We start from the raw sequence: 16,338 nt of genomic DNA, 5'->3' as shown, positions 1-16,338 counted from the left end.
ATTCAAAGCACCTGTCTCGGTGTCACCTAAGGCAGACCCAGATCAAGGTGCAACTTCCTGTGTGTTTTAAAAACAAGTGCCAGGAGGAAATGCCTCCCAGTCCCCTTATAAGGTCAAAACTGAACTTAATACTGAGCTGCAGCAGCCCAAATAAAGGGGTACCAAAGCACATCCATCCTGCTCAAGAATAAAACTATAGGGAATCTTCTACGAGCAAAATTGGGTCAACTGGAGTGAAGTTTAAAAAGCGACACAACTCTGAATTATTGCCATCTCCCACCCAGTAAAAGAATCACAAAAACAGCCCCCCAAACTTTCTTGCACTACACTTATCTTCCTTCCAGATATGCCTCAAAATATAACCCCTCCATCCCTAATTCATCAGAATAGCCACCCCCTTAATCCTCCTAAGCACAGACTCCATGTTTGTTTAAATAGAGCCGGGTCCATCCCCTCCTGCCACACTGAGCCACTGCCATGTTGTCTTTCTGCCATCAATCTCCATTATTATTGAAGTGCTTCAGACTTTTGTGTCCTGGTTGTCCTCATACATGACCTTTCTACGTGTATTTTAAAAATCCCAACTCAAGGCGATTATAGAATCATAGATTGTTTTGGGTTCCAAGAGACCTTAAAGATCCAACTCCCTGTCATCATCCAACACTGCAATGCTTCCACACATTCACACACAGAGCAGAATTTCAGGTGTCTGTAGAAGGTGTAAAGCTGGTTATCTGCTCCCCATCCCTGCGTGTCCCTCGGGGTGACGGATATCCAGCCCTGCATCGTGGCTGTCACCTCCCTTGGGGTTGAAAGATGTCCCAGAAGCGTCCCTTACAGAGGAACAGCTGCCAGACCGACAGCTGGACACCATCAACATTTCAAGCCCGCAGCTCGCCCAGCAGTGGGAGGCAGCGGGATCTCCCCTGGCACAGGGAGCTCGGGGGTCCGCGCTCACCCACGACCACCAGGGGACTTTTGAACTTCCCCCAACGCACCGGCGGCCACAACCGGAGCTGTTTCATTGCGGTTCCTCCTGTCACCGACCCGGCCTCCCCCGCCCGGCCGCGAAACGCGGCTCTGACACCCCTTCCCGGCCCGGCACTGCCCGCACGGCCCCGCACCCTGCGGCCAAGGGGGAACAGCGGCTCCGCAGCCGCATCGGCCCCCCGGGATCAGGGGAACCAGCGGCCCGCACCCTCCGGCCAAGGGGAACCAGCGGCCGCGCCCGTCTGGCCAAGGGGAACCAGCGGCCTCGCACCGGCCCCTCTCCGATAAGGCGAACCGGTGACTCCGGCCCCACTCCAGCCCCTCTGGCCACGGGGACCCAGCGCCTCCCGACTCCGGACGCGGCCGCCGGGAAAGCCCCGCACCGCCCCCGCGGCCATCGCGGAGCCTCTCCGGGAGCGCGCCGCCGCCCGCCCCCGCCCTCCCTGCACGGCTGCCCCCTGCCCGGACCCACTCACCGTTCCGTGTGTCCCGGCGGGGCGCCGGCCGCGGCCCGCGGGGCTCGGAGCGCTGCGGGAATCGGGAGCGGAATCGGGAGCGGCCGAGGCGCTGGACGGAGGGCGGCGGTCCCGGCGCGCGGCACGCGCCGCGGAGCATGCGCGGGGCAGGGCCCCCGGGGGAGGCGCCTCGGGCCGGCCGGGGTGAGGGAGCGGCGGGCGGAGCGTGGCGGGAGGGGGGTCTGTGTGTGCGGTCAGCACAGAGCCCGGGACGGCACCCGGGGGTTCGACAGGAGGTATCTAAAAACACACGGCAGTCAGTACACTCATCCAGAGAAGCTGTGGCTGCCTCATCCCTGGACGTGTACAAGGCCAGCTTGGACGGGGCTTGGAGCAACCTGGGATAGCAGAAGGTGTCCCTGCCCATGGCAGGGGATGAAACTGGATGAGCTTTAAGGTTTCTCTCAATACACACCATTCTGGGATTCTATGATACATATTTTGACAGTGCTTAGACAATGCCAGATTTAGAATCATAAAATCATTAAACATCCTGGCTTGGAAGGAGGCACAGGGATCATTCAGTCCAGCTCCTGGCCCTGCACAGGATACCCAAACAATACCACATGTCCCTGAGGGCATTGTCCAAATGCTTCTTGAGCTCTGTCAGCCTTGGTGCTGTGACCACTGCCCTGGGGAGCCTGTTCAATGCCTGACCACCCTCCAGGGGAAGAACCTTTCTCTAATAGTCAACCTAACCCTCCCTTGACACAGCTCCAGCTGTTCCCTCGGGTCCTGTCACTGTCACCAGACTGAAGAGATCAGTACTTGTCCCTCCACTACCCCTCGTGAGGATATTGAAAACCCCAGTGAGGTCTCCCCTCAGTCTCCTCCAGGCTGAACAAACCAAGCGCCCTCAGCCGCTCCTCAAACGGCTTCCCCTCCAGAGCCATCCCCATCCTCGCAGCCCCCCATTGGACACTCTCTAATAATATAGGTTAATGTCTTTTTGCAGGGTTGTCTTTCTCACCCCAGTGCCAAGGCCACAGCTGTCATCTCCACAGATGCCCAGTGCCTGCTGTGTGGTCTGAGCTACCGGTGTGCTCAGATCATCTGTAAAACCCCACAACCCCATCTCCAGCCTCGAGCCGATGTGACGAGCCGGTGTAAACAAGTTGGTGTTTACGCCAAAACCAGGAGACACTCACAATCCTCCTGTCTGCACAGAAAAGAAACCAGTTTCTTCACTGTGGTTTCAAACTCTTGTCAAAGTCACAGGAAACTGCACAAGTGGAAGTAAAATCAGTCAGAAAATGATTCAGTTCAATGAAATCATCCCACCCCCTTCTCACACACGCACACATATCTGGCATTTTCTTCTGACAGAAGAGACAATCTGCCACTGCCTTTTGGGGGAATTGTCCTAATAACTGAATCAGTCTTTAAAAAAACCCACCCTGATAAACGTGACTCTTCCCTATGTAGTGGTGGCTTCATGTAATTCAGATTAAGCACATTGATAACATCTTTTTATCAAGATCTTCCTGTGCCTGGCAGCATAAGGGTGTGAAAGGCCCTTTGCTGTTCTGAAGTGTTTACACTTCGATACAGCTACTCTGCCTCAGCTCATCTCCCTTGTGCCTCAGCAGTGCCGAGATTTGACCCTTTTCTCCAGGAAATCAACCCAAAGCTTTTCACCTCCCCCAAAGGAGCTGGGAGTTGGGTGCTGGTGGTGTGTGAGTGCATGTGTCCAGATGGTTGTAGTTTACAAATTAAGGATAGATAAGCATTGGTTACATTTCCCTCCTCCCAAGAGAAATCAAACCAGCCCTTCCCCACGTGTTCCCACAGCTGTCAGGGAACCAGCAGAGCGTAACTTGGGTGATTTTGCACCATGTTTACCTTTTTCCTCAGCTACATGACATTGGGTCTGGATTAACCATGCGCTGTGGGAAAACACCAGAGTCTCACCCTGTTTCCATCCCTGTCATAACTGTAATTCAAGTTAGAAAAGAAGCTGAGGTTGGAAGGAGAGAGGTCAAACCCTGCAGATCATAGAATGATAGAATGGTCTGGGTTGGAAGGGACCTTAAAGCTCACCCAGTTCCACCCCCTGCTATGGGCAGGGACATCTTCCACTAGACCAAGTTGCTCCAAGCCCCATCTAACCTGGCCTTGGATACTTCCAGGAATGGGGCAGCCACAGTTTCTCTGGGCAACCTGGGCCTGGGCCTCACCACCCTCACAGGGAAGGATGTTTTCCTAACATCTAAGATATGTGTGGCTGTGCCACTGCTCCCAGGCCTGACCTTTTCTTCATCCCTCTCCCCCATAATCTGCCTGCAGAGGCTGCTTCCCTCGATTATCACAGAATCATAGAATCAGCTGGGTTGGAAGGGACCTCTGACATCATCAAGTCCAACCCTTGATCCAACACCGCCGTGGTTACTAGACCATGGCACTAAGTGCCACATCCAGTCTCATCTTAAAAACCTCCAGGGATGGTGAATCCACCACTTCCCTGGGCAGCCCGCTCCAATGCCTGATTACCCTTTTTGTAAAGAATTTCTTCCTAATATCTAACATAAACCTCCCCTGACACAGTTTAAGACCATGCCTTCTTGTCTTGCTGATAGCTGCCTGGGAGAAGAGACTAACTCCCACCTGGCTACAACCTCCTTTCAGGGAGTTGTAGAGAGTGATGAGGTCTCCCCTGAGCCTCCTCTTCTCCAGGCTGAACAACCCCAGTTCTCTCAGCCTCTCCTCATAGGACTTGTGCTCAAGTCCCTTCACCAGCCTTTTTGCTCTCCTCTGGACCTGCTCCAGCACCTCAATATTCTTCCTGAAATTATTCTTGCCAGCCCTTTCCATGGCTTTGCCTTTATAATGATAAAATCAGTTTTTCTTGGTGGGTTTTCATGCCCAATAACACAGCGGAACCTTATTATTTATGCCTTACAGCCAGGATTCCTTTCCCAGCACAGCAACTGCTGTTGTGAATGGCCTTAAATCCTGAAGCTCAGCACTGGGAAGCCAAGCCAGGCCAATGAGGCGGCTGTGACGGAAGGATTGCATAACGGGCTTAGCTTGGGGCTGCTCGTGGTGCAGCTTTACCTCTGCCTCCATCTAAATCCAGAGCCCAGGACCATGCCCAGGAATGACCCAGGCTCCCAAAGGCCACATCGTTCAGTAAGAATTGAATTCTCACACGTCTCACTTTAAAAAACAGGGTCTGAGCTTCTCTGGCACTGAAATTGCATGTTCAGTCTCCCAGTCCTGACTGTTATGTGAGTTTTCCCTTCTTTTCCTTAATTTCTGGTGCCTGCTGATTTTTCCTAGTTCTTCTGTGACTTGTAACTGGGATGAAATCAATGCACTTCTAAAAATTACTCCAAAAACTATGTTAATAACAGGGGAGGATTTCCAACCTATACCCAAAATGGTCTGTGTTTAACACAACATTCCATGCTATGGGAAGGATGTAATTTTGCATTAAAACCCTTAAAGTAGTTTTCTCTAAGGAATTAATTGGATGTGTTTGTAGTTGACTTTTTTTTCTTGCTTAGAAAGAGAGCAGGCTTGCAAAGTGCTGCAGAAAAGGCCTTGGATGCAAAATAAATCTTTATTTCCCCTCTAAGTACCATTCTGGGGTGTAGTGACAGATCTGAAGAATTATTTTGTATCTTACATATTTCTTTATTTTACAGATTTCAGGATGCACTTATGTACTCCATCAAAAACATGGCAAAATACAGAAGACTAGACCTGACTGTCTTGGTATTTGTAAATTAAAAATCAAATTAAATTTGAATTAACTTCCTCCTGTAGCCCTCTTTAAAGAAGGAGTAGGGATGGATGCACAGATTATCCCTTACTTTCCTGCTCTGCAGTTTGGTTTGCAAGCTTCCCCTTTGCCTCTGGAATGGAATGTTTCCACACTACTTTACACAGTATAAATGTTTAAAGGCTTTTTTTCCATGGGATTTCAAGGTATAGTGAGGGACCCTGCATACGGTAAAGTGCTTTAAATCACCGATGGCATCAGTTTGGAATTGACTAGACCTTTACATAAACATGATTTAACACAATCTAAGTGGTTCCAGTTTGCCATTGATTTGTTCCTGGCAGTAATTCTGGGGCCTGGTTCTTCTCACTCATACCAGGGAAAATCAGGAGCAGGCAATGAAGTCAGAGGCACTGTGTGATGAGTAAAATAGGATGTAAAATTCCTTAACCTGTAGTAGTATTTAAAAGTATTCTGAGGATGACTCTGTGCTCTTTTATGCTTCTGCAGAGTGCCAGGTCAGTGCTGTTGAAATGAGAATTTATTTTTTAAATTATTTTTTTCATTCTCCCTGTGGCTGGAATGTGGGGAGCAGGAGGAGAAGCTCTGGGGCAGCACAGGGTCGGGTCAGGTGAAGGGGGTCACACAGCCACAACCTTGGGTGCTCCAAAGCATCCACTGAGTGAGTGCCCATTACTGGGTGTTGTTGGTCTTCCCAACAGCAAAGTGGATCCTGCTGTAGACCATCACCATGGAATATCTCAGAGCCTGTGAGGCCCCTGGGTACTGCAGCGGTGGGCCTTGCCACAGGAGCTGTATAAATAGACACAATAGTGCAAAAGTTCTTTCATCTGATCTGCTGCTGAATTTATCTTAAACTTCCTGTGCTCACAGAACACGCATGAAACTGTGTTGGTGACACCAATTTCAGAGGGCTCGTCTCTGCTTGGAAAAGCAAGTGAGAGAATTTATTTTGAGACATCAGGAAGGTGTGAATTTCATCTCTGCAATTAACTACGTCTAAATATGGTGCTCAACCCTTTTTTAAGCTAGGTGGGATTTCTAATAATCTCAGTTTGGGGAAGGAGAGGTACTTCATGTCGATATTCCAAATGTACTTTGCAAAAAAAAGATTAGATTTTGCCCATCCAAAGCAGCCCTTGTTCCAAGGGTGCCGTGGAAGCTGCTGAAAGCCAGGCTGGAGGGGGATTTCCTGCACAAGCACAGCGAGCTGGCACAGCCGTGTGGAGGAGGTGTGACATGGAGCTCCGTTCCCGACATCCATGGCCAGGGGGATGGAATTCACTCAATTTGCTCCAAGCTGGGGAGCGTGAAGATGCTGTTGCCATGTCTCAACCTTGCATCAGGCGTGTTCATGTTGCTGCTTGTCTTCATCGCCTGTTTTTCCCCATTGCCATCTTTCTGGTTCTTCATTGTCCTCATAACAAACCAAACCAACAGCTCTATTTTCATTTTTTCCTCAGATTTCTCTGCTGAAAAATATCCCTTTAGTTCCCTTGCTGTGAAGCAGAAACTGGGTTTGTGTAAAGAGCTGTAGGGCAGCTGCAAAGGATGGTGGTGGTGGTTGTGGTGGTGACTGTCCAGCTCCAAATCCTACTTCTGACTCTCTCTCCCCTGAAGTCTGACTTGTTCAGTGAGCACATTTTTGTTGTGCTTCAAGCAGACTAATAAAATACACAAAACAAATCAATTCTGCCCAGAACCTCAAATGCATTTTCTTCAGCTCATTCCCAGCACAGCCGTCTCCAGAAGGATGAGTTTGGAGTTGGCACAGTTCACAGGTACCCACTTGCTGCCTGGCTGCCTGCCAGTCACACCACTAGAGCCAGACAACGCTCTTGCTTATATACTAACTCCATATATATATATGGATATTTATGGATATATATGGATATTTTTACATATGGATATTTTCTCTGGGAGATACATACATCCCAGAAAAAGCTGTATGTGCAACAGCTGACTTTGACAAGGGCAAGTCTAGCACTGACTGATCTGGAGGTGGGTCTGCTGGTGGGCAGGGATGAAGCAGAGGAAGAGACGAAGCAGAGCAGTGACCTCACCCAGAGCAATAATGAAATGTTTTAGGATTGGAAATGCCATGTTTAGCATCAAAGTGTCCACCTTTCTGTAATAATACACAATATTGATCAGGTCCCTCTTGGTCCACAGACCACAGAGCTTGTGTACATGGCTGGGGACTTTTCCCAGGTCAGTGCCCGGCATCCCAGCGGGTGTCCTGTCTCATTCATGGGAACACACGTAACCCAGAGCACACAGCATTTCTGAAATCTTTAATCAATTACTAGAAATACAGCCTTGCTTGGACAACTTCCAAAGTTCATTCTCTGCTGCAGTTTTTCTCACATGCACTTTTGGAAATTACAATTCCTTGATCTGGGTTACAAAGCTGCATTCTGATGTGCCGTTTGCCATATTCCTGCTCTCTCTGTCGTAAGGAGATAGAGAATTAGGGTTGTGTTTCCAGGAAGAGTTGCTCATAATGGCCCAGAGGGTTCAGAAATAAAAGCAAGATGGCAAACAAGCTACAAATCTGGAGAAAAGTGGACTTTTTTTCCCATTAAGAACAAGCAATATCACCACTAGGAAACCTATGGAGGTGAAGAGCAGTGTAGGGTTTTCTCTCATTTTATGTAACTCTGTTTTTTCTCATTTCCTCTTAAGCAAAACTGTATTTCATGCAGTTTTTTTAGAAGGCTGTGACATGTTTCTTTTAATTTAGCTGAGTTAAAGGGGTGAAAAAGTGAAAAGTGCATAGACTAAGAAGGCACTAAACAGACAATGTGTTCCTCTAATAATTTTCAGAAAAAACATCCACTATGGATTGTGATTAAAATGAGTTTTCCTTTAATGGAGATGCAAATGCAATTGCAGAAGCTTGGTACATTTACATCCAAAATTAATTAGACTTCATTAGCAATAAGCCTCTGGAAATTTTAATTTAGAGAGTCCCCTGGAGCACTACATTTCAAAACAGAATGCAACAAGGCTTTGGATGCTTGACGGGTGGTGTCGCATATTGTCTGGGGATGTGGTTGTTCTGCAGCAGGAGGAAATTATTCTCGAACATGATTTTTTTTATCACTCTGGGAATGTGAGCCAACACGTTTAAGGAAACTGCTTGCATGTGAAATATGCCAGATCAGCAGGTAATTGTGGCCACACATGAAAAACATGATCGTGGAGCTTCTGACGTTGTCTCTGCTGATCTGTGTCCATCTACACCAGCACAGCCTTTATCCGCGTGCTTCCACAGGAAAATTACTGAGTCCTTCTCATCTACTTCCCTCTGGAACAATTGTTTCTGCTCTGGTGCTCCAAAACACTGACACCTTTTAGTTTGTGTGTTTTTGTTAAAGTCATGCTCTTTTTATTAAAAAAAAAAAAAAAAGCAGGAGGTGAGACTCCCAGTTACGGAAAACAGCCACACCTGTAACATTTAAACCACTAATGCTCAGATCTGTTACTGACCCCACCTGCTCTTCTACCAGCCCTTTCTCCAAGGCTCTTTGCTACTACCAGACCCAAACTGCCTGTGCTGGTGCTGCCCTTGTGTGTGCAGCCCTCACCTCATTTTCATGAACTTCCCACCAGCATCAGCCCCAGGTTGGTCCCAGCAGCAAGGACAAGACCCATGGATGGTGTCTTCTTGGGTGTTGGGATGGGGTCCATGGCTGTTGTCCATCCACCAACACCTCTAACAGGAATCATTTGCTCTCTCACAGACTTATTTTTAGGTAGGAGGAATCTGAAGCTTGTGCAAATGTTTAAACACATGTCTCTCCTGCATTATTCAGTGTACTTTGCCTGCTTCTGGAGTTAATTAAAACGGAGGGCAGTCGATAGTGAGTTCTCACTTCACCGTGGGGAGGAGGCAGCAGGCTGTGCAGCGGGAGCACTGATAACCACCTGCCAAGGAACAGCCCCAGCAGCCTCATCTCTTTCTTCCTTGTTTTCTGCTATGGCTGGAAGAGGCTTTTCCCACTCCCTGCGCATCAAAAATCTCCAGACTAAGCACAGCTCTCATCCTCTTAAAGTCAAGGAGGAGCTTGAGACTGGAATTTGAATTTCACCTTTGAACAGGTGTGAGCCAAAGCCCTGTGGAGTCAAGAGGGGTCCTTCCTCTGGCTCTAGCAGTGTTTGGTCCCAGAAAGGCTGTAACATTTACCCAACAATAAATGATCTTGTATAAGGGTATATTAATCCACACATAGATCCATGCCCTGCTCCTACTCCTGTGAAATGTTATGAAGAGCAAATTATGTACCAAGTTGCGCAACCTTGAGTTTCTCATCTGCCCATGTACAGAAGTGATTGCAGAAACTATGGTACTGCACTACACTGAAACACTCATCTCCTAATGAGTACCTTTGTCCCTGATTACACACCAAATACAGTCACAGTTTCCCTTGGTGAATCAAGCTAATGACAAAAATGCAGGGTTTACATATAATCCAACAACTCAGTGAGTAGTTTTCTCCAGAATGTGAGAAACAGGCAGAAATAGTTTATGTAGAAAGGAGAAGAGACTATGTCCCCCCCTGTTCACACAGGACTCCTGGGCACTATTTTTCCCAGTAACAGACAGGTGCACTTGCCATTAGTGTTACTGCAGGGAGTGCAAAAGGGCCCCTCACCTGGAAACAGGAACAGGAATGTCACCACAGTGCTCCCCTGAGAACAGTGAGTGAGAATGCAGCTCCAACACATGGAGCCGATTTTACTCCAAGAAAGTGAAAATATCACCACAGGTGAGCTGAGCATATTTGTAATGAACGAGTATTGCCGAATTCTCGTTAAGCTCATGACATTTTGCAAGGTGCTCTAACTGAGCAGGTTTTGGGAGCTGGAACACCAAAAATATACCTTTGCACCTGGAGAAAAGAATGTCACATGGCTGAGCTGGTGACATTTCTGATCACACAGACTCCATCACAGTCTTCATTTCACTTTGTCCAACATCTCCAGGCTCACACCGAGAAATTGCTTACCCTGACCTAAACTCAAGTTACATTCTGGTACATCTAATATTTGCACGATTGGGCTGCTTGCTTTGTAAAGATGTTTAAACAAGAAGGTCTGAGTTAAAGTTCAAGTTCAAGTGTCTGCACTAAGCTGGAGACAGCAACTAAAATACAGCCTGATTTATAAGAGGCACTGCTGTACTTTGAAATGACAACTGAGTGCTTGAAAGTCTTTGGGAAGGATTCTTTTTATTTTAGTACAAATAAAACAAGGGTTGTTTTTGTTGGTTTTTTTTTTTTTTTAAGCATTTTGGGAAAGGCAATATCCTTACCTGGTTTCAAGGCTGAGTGCTGGCAGACAGTGGATGCCTTTTATCCTGCTGTTGTCAGAAGCTGATAGTGGCTGGCCAGCTCTGTTCCCAGCCAGCACAAACTTCGATCCTTAAAAGGCAGATCTGTGGATGAGAGCCAGGAACAGAACAGCCATTCCTGTCTGCAGCCCCAAGGAGACAGCGCAGGAGCACAACTGCTGCTCTTCTCATGCAAAATGTGGGTGGGAAGGTGACAGCCTCCAGATGGGAAAAGGGACTTTCCTGATGAAAGCGCCTGAGAACCGCTGGGTTAGAACAAACCCATCTGGAATGACAGCTGAAACGTGCCAAAAGAAAACTGCCTTGCCTTGGGATCAATCCCATAAATTACAGCAAGTTTTATCAGAAAACGGATGGTCCTCGGGGACCTTATTTCTGAGCCTGTATCACTGGATGCAGGTTGTTTATGTCTTGCTTTAACACGTTTGTGGGAGGAAGTGCTCTGCTGCCAAAACACACTTCAATACTTGCACTGTTCGTGTGCAGCAATATTTAGACGTAGCAAAACCACCAGTCTGCCCCTTCCCATATCAGTGGGAAGCTACAGGACAAAGAGATGGATTCTGTGTCCACTGTGCTGGAGAGGGAGATAAATGGTAAATGTGAGTGGAGAGCTGTTGTTTTCAGGAACAGCCAGTGTTTCAGTTCCTGTCCCATGCCAGAGCTCGAGGCTGTGCTTGTTGTGACAGGAAACAAGAATCACGATGTGAAGCCAGGGGCACATGTCACCCCAGCAGGCTCTTTGCTCTCCCTCAGCAGCACCAGGGTGTGTTCAGTGCACAGAGCAGCTGTGCTAAATGTCCCTCCAAGCGAGAGGATTGGTCATTAACTTCAAACCTGATCCATAGCCTGGCAGGTGAGGAACCGTATTCCTTGGACCTGATCCATAACAAACCTTCTCTCTGTCTCTGAGCAGTTATCTTGTTTCTCATGGGGAGGAAAAGGACTTTCTGGTTTCTAGTAGGAGTCAGCACCCTGACTATTTCATCAGTGAACACCCAAAGCTGTCCCTGGGACGGCACCACAAGGACCTGGCTGGATGTCACGCTGCTTCCCGCTCAAAACCCCATGGCACCTGCTTTTCTTCCAGGAAAGGGGATGCCTATTTCCTGAGGGCCTGCTGGATCCAAAGTCAACAGCAGACACAGGCAGAAAGAGATGAAACCCAGACCCGGGCAGCCTGCAAGCTTACAAATGCTCCCAATCCAAAATTCCAGAGCTCCTCTTTTTTCCTATTCATCTTGTAACTGGAATGAGACCATGGGACATGGAGGAGGAGCACAGGCATGTTGCTGTTGTACAGCCAAATGTAGAGATGACCAGCTTTAATTTTCGGGATAAGCACATCCCTGCTCTGGTCAAGGAGTGCCTGCAGCCTTCAGAAAAAGGAAGCTGAGGGTTGACTCTTCTCAGATTTTAATCTAGAACTTAAACTCTTGGTAGCAGGATGTCTCTTTTATCATTTGCAGTTTCTGGTGAGACAGAGCCCTCCTCCAGAACCAGACTTGAACCACTCTCATAATACCAGTAATATTTTCCCCCCTCTAAGTGACGCACGTTGGCAAAATGTTCCATCACAGCTGCACAGCCTCGACCCCACAGGGCCCACAGGAACAGCCCCCAGCACGGGCTGCCCCCAACACCTTCCAGTGAAGAGCAGAGAAATAACAAACCAGCTCATTTCATCTTGCAGCTAATCCCTGTCCTCTCCCAGGAGCAGCAGCTGGGGCTGCACAGGGTAAAGCCCTGGAGGGTGATGAATCACCCAGCCCACAAGGAAGAGTTTTCTAAACACCACTGGGTCAATGACCACCTTAAACGTCGGGATGGGGAATAAATTGTGACCTCTAGAAGTTGCTGCACCAGCCCTGGCAGCCTGAGGGCCACCAGTTCGTCGGGGAGGGGCGGGAAGCTGGGAAACAGAAACCGCATTAACGTCTCTGCAGGTCTCTCGATTACTTTATGCAAAAATCTTGGGATTTCACACTCCCACCACAACCCGGCCCGCGGGGCCCCTCTGCCGTCGTGTCCCAGCACTGCAGAGTTAATTCACACAGCACAAACATCAGTCAGCAGCACAGGCTCCCTGGACAACTCCTTCTTTCCAGGGATTTTGATGACATCGCTACAGAAATGACCCGGGAAATTCACAGTCTCCCACTTACAGGTCCAGAGAAGACCCGAGCAAGGGACTGTCCCAGCTCTATCACTGAGACTGTGAAATAACCCATGCCCCACCACATAGACATGTAAGAGTTACAGTAGCCAGCCAAGACATATTAAAAAGTACCTAAATAGGGCTCAGTTTTCTGTATTGCTACAGAGTAATTCATTCTGCTACCAAGTATCACCCACTGAGCTGCCCTTCTGCACTTTAATATTCACCACAGCACAGGACCCTGCTTTGGGAACCATTTTTGCAGACTCCCAAAGCACAGCATTTCTGGAAGACCTCCCAAGACAAAGTAGTCAATAAACAGGCAAACTGTGTAATATTTTATTCAGATAAATCGTATTTTTATGCCCAAGGACACAGGTAAAAGGAGCACACTCCAGGTGAGCAGGCTGTCGTTCCCGGGATCCCGTGAAGCTCAGATGGCTGCCATCCTTCAGTTATCACAGTACTGTACCTTTACAAGAGACAGCATCAGCACTGTGATAACTGAGCCAGGGCAGCCTGTCAGTCATTGCAGCCCCTCCGTGGCACTGCCAAGCCCAACAGGCATGTCCTCCACCTCCTCATCCCTCACATCTCCCAAAAACCCCACATCACCCCTCAGGGGAAAGCATTTCACAGTGGCTTTGCAGCTGAGGTTTACTCCAGAAAATTATCCACATGACTGAGGTTTAATCCAGAAAATCATCCAGATAATTAGTGTTATCTTAATGACCAGGTTGGATTCCACAACACAGCTCAAAGTGTTTTCAGTAGCAGCTCCTTCTGGCCAAATCCACCCACGCTGGATTTAATGGAGACAGTGTAACCACACCTCTACAAAACAACAGGGGCACCCCTCTCTTCCACCTTAAATCCACTGGAGCCACACAGCAGCATTTGGCTTATGCTACTCAAGTATTGAATGTCATGGACCAGACAGGCAGGGAGTACCATGGCAGCCAGCCAGGTAAGTTGGCAATTTTAGGCCATAGGATCCACATAGAAAATTGGGAAATACACAATCCCACTGCAAAGTAGCTAAATTACAAGCTTCTATCAACCTATACTTTATCCCGCTTTGTTTTTTTTCTTCCCTAAAAACAGGCATTGCTGAAAACAACATGGAACAACTTCTACGCCCCCCACTTTGCCTAAGGGAATCAGATACCTTAAGTTCTGAAATGGGTTTATAAAACAACAACAGTTTTACATTGTAAAAGTTAATATGTTACTAAGTTTCTTATAAAAGTTCATTTATGATGTGGATGGACTCGACCAGCACAAGTCGCTTTAATGTTTCCACCAGGAGGAAGCAGAAACTCCAGGAGTGGTTTTTTAACACTAAATAACTCACCTGGTAAAGAACATGTCCTGAGACCACCATAAAGACTGTTTTTAAGAGAGAAATACGTAACATTTGCTTGATCCAGCCACCAAAATGGTGCCTTACAAGTCTGTAACTCCAGAGGGCAATGGAGAGACAAACATGGAATATCCAAGGAGCAGCACGCAGGGGAAAAAAAATATTTGTACATTTTAAAACAAACTCCAAACATACATTACATAAAAAGGGGACAGTCAACAGATTATGCAATACTGACGTAAGATGACACAGATGACTTAAACATGCATCCCAAAAGTTGCAGATTTGCCACAGTTTGTGGATTAATCATTAAGGAATTGGCTGTTGGTAGGGAAAAACAACAAAGAATCTGCTAAAAATGTTAATAAATTCTGTACATACAACGGTGATTCTGAAAAGGAAAGAAGCTGCATAACTAATGAACCATTTGCTCTCACTTTGAGATGTTTTTACAACACCATTGGTATTCCAGGTGAAAAATACTAATGATTTCAGTGGAATGGCACAAGTGTAGGATTGGGAATCCTACATTTCACAGGCTGAGGTGATGAGAGAAGAGTCACCATTCTACAATTTAACTATGCTTTGATCACTGTATTCAGATTTTCCTCCGTGATCCAGCAGTTCCTATCACATCATTAAAAACAAGGTGAACAATCCCAGCACCTTCTGGCACAACTACTGCTGGAGTTACACATGTATTCCAAGGGCTGGTGCCATTTTCTCTAGAGGATCCAGCTCTTACACCAATACAAAGTTTGTTGTCTTGCATCTAACACACGCACACACACATACACTGATTTTTGCTTTGCTTCAGCCAAACTAAAGCTACACAAACCTGATGCAGAAAGCTTATGTAGGTTCTCCATTATTATCTGAAAAAAACACCCTTTTCAGCAAAACCCACATTAGTTTTGGAGTCCAGTACACATTTTTGTTCTTGTTATTGCTAAGGCATTGCATATTTCCATATGCTTTTTTTAAAAAAAAATCCTCTAGTTTCCAGTGTTTGCTGCCAGTTCTTGCCTTTGAAACCCTCCTAAATTGGCCTGGCTGGGTTTTAAACTCCAGCTCCACCTCCTGCCCCTTTGGGGCTGGCGATTATACCTGTTTTTTCCACTTGTTTCACACGAACCAAAATTCCTTCAGCACCACACCGCTGGGATTGTGGATGCTCCCTGGCCACAGCCCCAAGGCTCGTCCCTCCCCACCCCTACGCACAGCTCGAGGATCCTCCAGCTGCTCTCACCCTGCAGAAGCTCGGGTAGAAAACCTGATTTCCATCTCGGTCAGCGCGATCTTAACACAAATCTCTGCGAGCCTGAAGAGGAGAGAAAACAAACAGCTCGTTACGAGCGAAGACGGTGACACGGCCGCGGCGGCGGGGCTACGAGGGGTGAGGGACCCCGGCGAGGTCCCCGGGCCGCACCGCCCGCCTCCCTCCCAAGTTTCTTCCACGGCGCTTCCTGGGTTACCTGGAGCCTTGTGAACAGCCGCGGGACAGGGGCGAACGGGATGACAAGAAGCGCGCAGCCCCAGCCCCGCTCCCCTCGCCCTCGCCAGCGCCGCCCGGGACCACCCGGGGCAGGGGGCGGCGGCCCCGCCCCGCGCCCACAGCCGAGAGCGCGAGTGCGGCGCGGGCAGCGGGCGCGGGCCGGCCCCAGTGGCCCCGCGGCCCCCCCGCCGGCCCCCCGCCCCGCTCCAGCCGTGTGGGCGCCGGCCGGACCCACCTGCGGGCCGGCGGGGCCGGGGCGCCCGCCATGACGCAGCACGGGCGGCGGGAGCGTGAGCGCCGCCATCTTCCCGTGTTAGGCAGCGCCGCGCGCGCACGCTGACCCGCGCCCCGCTGCGGGGCGCCGGGGCGCGCGCGGGAGGGGAGGGAGGAGGAGGGTGTGTGCGGTGCGCGCCCCGCGCGCGGGGCCGGGGACAGCCCCGCGGGAGCCGCGCCCGGCACGGCCCCGGCGCGGCCCCGCGCCGGCCCCCGGCACGGCCCGGCATGGCCTCCGCGGTTCCGCGGCAGCGGCGCCCACCGATGTGACACGCGTGTGCAACGGGCATGGCCGTGCACAGACACGGGGGAGAGCCCACCCGGACAGAGCAGGGAGTGACACAAACACGGAGTGACACAGACACACAGGGAGTGACACAAACACACACACTGGAAGTGACACACGGGGAGTGACACGCACACATGGAGTCAAACACACACAC

General features: G+C 49.1%; 1 protein-coding gene and 1 long non-coding RNA gene across 2 annotated transcripts in view; both read right to left on the bottom strand.

Annotated features, from left to right (window-relative positions):
• Window positions 1–1,491, bottom strand: part of JAK1 (Janus kinase 1) — a 50,395-nt gene extending 48,904 nt beyond the window's left edge. Inside the window, exon 1 of the mRNA XM_029959644.1 lies at window positions 1,467–1,491. The gene's annotated coding sequence lies outside the window, so the exon portion shown is untranslated. The remainder of the gene's footprint in view (window positions 1–1,466) is intronic.
• An 11,598-nt stretch (window positions 1,492–13,089) lies between these two features.
• Window positions 13,090–15,454, bottom strand: LOC108639573. The gene is made up of 2 exons (XR_001920588.1): window positions 15,377–15,454; window positions 13,090–13,236 (listed from the first exon to the last, which is right to left on the bottom strand). It is a non-coding gene; the product is annotated as an uncharacterized LOC108639573 (long non-coding RNA).
• Window positions 15,455–16,338: the final 884 nt, after the last annotated feature.

Source organism: Manacus vitellinus, unplaced genomic scaffold (genome assembly GCF_001715985.3).
Source record: "Manacus vitellinus isolate BGI_N305 unplaced genomic scaffold, ASM171598v3 scaffold_21_pilon, whole genome shotgun sequence".
In the NCBI taxonomy this organism is placed as follows: domain Eukaryota; kingdom Metazoa; phylum Chordata; class Aves; order Passeriformes; family Pipridae; genus Manacus; species Manacus vitellinus.
The sequence above is the reverse complement of the archived record's forward strand: the minus strand, read 5'-3'. Positions and strand labels throughout refer to the sequence as shown.